This window comes from Triticum aestivum, chromosome 2A (assembly GCF_018294505.1).
Source record: "Triticum aestivum cultivar Chinese Spring chromosome 2A, IWGSC CS RefSeq v2.1, whole genome shotgun sequence".
NCBI lineage: Eukaryota > Viridiplantae > Streptophyta > Magnoliopsida > Poales > Poaceae > Triticum > Triticum aestivum.
Window position 1 is genome coordinate 2,109,238 of NC_057797.1, and position 5,358 is coordinate 2,114,595.

The 5,358-nt window shown below is 48.9% G+C and overlaps 1 pseudogene; it reads left to right on the plus strand.

The window, feature by feature from the left end:
- Positions 1-3,398: 3,398 nt before the first annotated feature.
- LOC123186833 (uncharacterized) lies at positions 3,399-5,358 on the plus strand (annotated as a pseudogene).

Below are 5,358 nucleotides of genomic sequence, written 5' to 3' on the forward strand. Positions count from 1 at the left end.
GCGGGGACGACGACGACGACGACGGACGACGGGCGGCGGCGGCGACGACTGGCTGGGCAACGGGCACGCGCGAGAGGTTCTGATTGAGACGAAAGAAGTGGAGATCTAACTAAATTTTCGCAAGTGGTGTATATATAGGAGAGGCCTTTAGTACCGGTTGGAGCCACCAACTGGTACAAAAGGCCAACTTTGGCCAGGCCAGGAGGTGGGAAGAGCAGGCCTTTAGTATCGGTTGGTGGCTCCAACCGGTACTAAAGGATGGTCTTTAGTACCGGTTGGAGCCACCAACCGGTACTAAAGGCCTCGCGCTGCCACCCCAAAGTTTAGTCCCACGTCGCCGGGCGAAGGGAAGCCGCACTGGTTTATAAACCCAGCCGCGGCTACCTCTTCAAACTCCTCTATATAGCAGGCTTGTGGGCCTAAATTCTGCGCGCTGCCCTGTGAGTCTGCTGGGCCTTAAGGCCTGTAATTGCACGCCCGTGTCCTAGCAGGCCCACAGGGCAGCGTCCCAATTTTTTTATAGTTTTTTTTCTTCTTTTTTTCTTCTATTTATTTCTGCATAGTTTTTGTATAGTTTTTTCTTTTCTGTTATATTTATTTTCTTCTATTTATTTCTGCATAGTTTTTCATCTAGTTTGCCAAAATTCAACATTTTCAGAGTTCATTTTGTAGTAAGTCCGGAGTTGTAATAAGTTATTATAAATAAAAAAGAGGTGCAATGCTCGTTAATTTGCTTCAAGCCTTTCGGAATAGTGTAAACTGCACTGCGCATAGCTCCGTGCAATCTACCATATTCCTGAAGGCTTGAAGCTAAGCAACGTGAGCATTGAGCCTCGTCTTTCATCGTCGCTGCACTCAGGGCTTATAAACCGCTCCTAGTCCCTCTCTCTTGGCGAGGTGGGACTAAAAAACAGCTTACTAAGCAACTGTAGTACCGGTTGGTGGCTCCAACCGGTACTAAAGGTGGTGCGCTGCCTGCACAAAATTTAGTGTCATTTAGCTCAAAACAAATCATTAAATGCATGAAAAATAGCAAATGAAGGCATAAACGGTTGAAAATGACAGGAACACCTGACAAAACTGAAAAGACAGCAGAACGCTAGCCTTTGCACACAGGAACACCAGCCAAGAATTAAAATTACAAACAAGACTGAAGAATCCTCTAAGCTTGACACCAATGACCGTCACCTTCCTCTGGCACCACCATAGCAGCCACCAAAAGAGAAAATCACGGGTCACCTCCACACCCGAGCTCGATGCGGCTCCATCGATGATATGTAGCTTTGCGGACCTCCATGGTGGCTCGCCAATAAAGGCGAAACCATTGCCGTTGAACGAATCAGACCGGGGCAACACCCCGGACACGCCATCGAACTCCAGATCGGGCACCCCCAACTAAGAAGTTGGAGGAGGAAACCATACCTGCCTGCCACGAACCCCGAACCCAGATCCACCATCTTCCAGATGTCGTCGATGCAGACCACAATCTGCATCCGCTCATGGACTACCTCCCAACCTCCACACCGGCGCTGGGGCAAACGTCGTCGCAACAGCGGAGCCCGAGGACACATGTCCACCACGAGGATGCCGCCGCTGCCGCACCATCCTCGCTTGAACAGTCTGGTTTTCAAATCCACCCAAAAGCAGATCGCTTCGTTGGGAAAGGATCTGAAGATTTATTAGTCGGCGCCGCCATCGCCACAGCTGAAGCCATGACGATGAACAACCCAAAATCCTAAGAAACTAATGCCTAAATCAATCCACGCGCGCGGATACGGTGGCCCCCCTCACCACCGACGACCGAGGTCGTCAGCAGAGGGGAGCCGCCGGAGGACGGCGGCGAAGGAAGGCGGCACAAGGCGAGATCGCCTTTCTTTCTTCTCCTCGAAGAAAGAAAACTACTCCTGCCTGTAATTTGCATGATCTTATATTTCTTTACAGTCTAAATTGTCAATATGATCTCTTATACATCAAAAATACATTGATCATCAATGATCTTTTTGTGTACAATCTGATTTGTCAATATGAGTCCTCACCAGTTTAGGAACTGGTGAAGACTCATATTGCGGCCACAAATTCTACACATAGAGTTCAATGAAGACCAAGTGCTTGTGATAGTTTGAGAAGTAACATATTTAAGGTGGTAAAAGCCTTGTTAGGGGAGCGAGGTGGGACTAAAAACAGCTTACGTACCATAACCACATTAGTACCGGTTCGTGGTACGAACCGGCACTAAATGGTGATGGTGGGGCCATAGCCTGACCGCAGGCTGACACAACCTCTTTAGTACCGGTTCGTGGCATGAACCGGTACTAAAGGTTAACCACGAACCGGTACTATTGATCGCCGCCACGAACCGGCACTAATGTACACATTAGTGCCGGCTCTAATTCAAACCGGCACTAATGTGCTTCACGTTTGACCTTTTTTCTACTAGTGCACCCACCCTGCCGCCTCTGCTCTTCCATGGCGACGACCTGCACCCGTTCTGAGAACAAGGAAGTGGAGAGGAAGAGGCGACCAAGGAAGAGGAGAGGAAGAGGCGAGCGATGGTTGGCTGGCAACCAAGGGCCTGTGTGGAGGCAGGGGAGGAGGAGGTGATGGAGGCGGAGGTGGAGGAGAAGAGGCGGCCGAGAGGGAGGTGGGATGAGGGAGACAAAGGAGATATTTTTACTGGAGAGAGAGGGCTGCCCAATTGCGTTGATCCGCGATGAATTGTTCATGGTGAATAAAAGGAGACGTGGCTCGTGCTGCTAGTTGGGCACTAGCTCATCCTTTATATGTTCAATTGGTACATTCGTTTCTTTCCCAATTATAAATCAGGTAGTATCATTATGGTGTCTCAACTTCTGTCTAAGACATTTTATAATTTTTGTTCTCCATCTATTTGCTTGCCATGGCTGCATGCATCATCATGATGCAGAGGCCGGGGGCACGCCTCCATTTAAAAAAAATCTATTTGCTTGCCAATATGGTGTGTTCTAAATTTCTATCTCTCAGCAAGATTTTTACCTATAGCCAAAATTTTCACATTAATGCACTGCAACTTAGTCCAATGTTTAGCCCATAACAGCTCGTTCCGATCTCGAAACCAAACATAGTTTGGGCATAGGCTCTTTGTATTCAATAAAATTTGCTTTTGTGTCCTCCCATCCAGTTTCAATTTTTTTATTAAGACAGTCTCTAGGTTCACACCATGGATACTCAGGGTGGACGGCACGAGCGGTCTTTTGGACCGGCTCGTGGCCCGCTCGGTCCGGGCTGGCTTGGTCCTAGCCTGACAAAAAAATCGGCCGGTCCGGTCCCTCAAAACAAGACCGAAAATCGGCCGGTCTGGTCCAGTTAAAGCTCGGCCCGACCGAGCAGACCGAAGAAGCAGCCGGCAGCATGGCGGGGCCATGGCCAGAGCGGGGCGGGGGCGTGGCTGGGGGCTTGCCGGGGGCATGGCGGGGGCTTGGTGAGTGTGTGGCGGCCAAGGCGTGACAGGGCCACGCACCTGTGCCGCGGCCGCCGCCGTCCAACGAACAAGCAGAGCACCACCGCATAACACCAAGGCCACCAGCCTTCCCGCGACGAACCATCATGTCTAGGAGTTCCTCCGTCGTGAGATCTAGCATCTCCATCAAAAAGATCGACGAGGGAGGTCCAACATAGCCGCATCAGCCATCGTTCCTTTCATCTCCGTCCACCGGCCGTCGTGTCAGATTCGTCGCCGATGAGCTCCCTCTTGTGTTCTTTTTGGTCATGTAGCTTCCTCTGATTTTTCTCAAGCTCCCAGACATCTTTTCGATGAGTTGCCCTTCCTCTAGCAAGATATCTCTCCGATGAGCCGTCGCCGGAGCTCCAGAGCGCGCTCTGCCCATGTCAGTCCTCACGGTCCGGCCCGAGCTCGGCCATTGCTGGTCCGATCCCTGAAAACAGGACCGTGACGTTGCTCGGTCCGGTCCAAACGCCGGCTCGGACAGGGACCGGACCGGCTCGGACCGTGTCCGCCCTGAATGGATACCCATATAAACTTTTGTGAAGAAATGGCAGTGTAGAATTATTTTGTGTAACTCTTTTGCAAAATTCTCACAAAAGGGAAACAAACCATAGCTGCCCCCGTGCAGATTATGTTAGATTAGAAACCAAACTTTGCTTGGGGATAAGGTCTTTTACCCCTAGATTAGCAAGGCTTGATATGGACTTTTGTAGACTTATCAAATATTAGTGATGTAATTTTCTATTTGTGCTATATTTCATCCTGCAAGAGTTTGTTCATATTTTAAACAATTTGTAATGGAACCATGCACATTTGAAACATATGTATTGGTATACAATTAATGTTGTGAATCAATTGGTTCTTTATATTATTCACTTGACAAATTTTATCGCACATGGGTAGTGTGGAAAAACAGATATAGAGTGTGGTTGTTTATATTATTCATTTGACAAATTTTATCACACATGGGTAGTGCGGAAAAACAAATAGTAGTGTGCCCACCCACCAGTTTTTTCCTGGGTCCGCCAGCGACTGCTACCCTGTTGACATGGAAACCCGGCCAAGCGCTGGTGCGCCTTTTGGATCCCCCGTCCTCACGACCTTATGGGTATCAGCGGTCGCACACCTTCACTGTCTCATCTTCTTTCCGAATCCTTGACAACAACATGAATTTATATGTTTTTTTATCTCCGATTGGGAAAGAGGCATGCAGCTTCTTTCTCTGCTTTCTTTCATAGAAAAGCACTTCATTTTCAGTGATTCCTGCACATCTGTTCTTCTCCCCTTCGACCGGTTCCATGGTCCCATGGAAGAGGAAGACCTCCTCCTGTCGTCGTTGCTCTCCAAGGTATGCATATGTGTCTGTTTTTTTACTTCTACATCTGAATTGTTTCAGGTTGCAGATGCATCTAATGGTCTCGGAATTATGTCTGATTGCATCAACATTGATCTACATCTGTTATGCATCTTTGTTTATTTCAACAGTTGAATGGACTGGAAGAAGATGTTGATCTGGACAATGCTGAACTGGACTCTCTCCATGAGGATTTGGAGAGCAGAAAGGAGGTGGGGCTAGGCGACATAGCAAAAGACCTAAACAAAAACCAAGAGGCAGAACATGATCACCCACATCCTACTCGGCACACTCATGGAGTCATGGTCATGACCGTTGTATGGCAATTCGGCGAGGGGTGTCGTTCCTCCTAGGGGTGCAGAAGAAACTGAGCGATCCTTTCAAGTCCTTTGGGGATATGTTAAACCGTATCCTCAAGAGAGGGGAGCAGACGATAAATGAGGCGTCGCCTCTGCCCCCGGTTAGCATCCCGGATGTTACTGATTTGCTGGCGCTAGCCATCGACGGCAACAGTGAAAGCTAG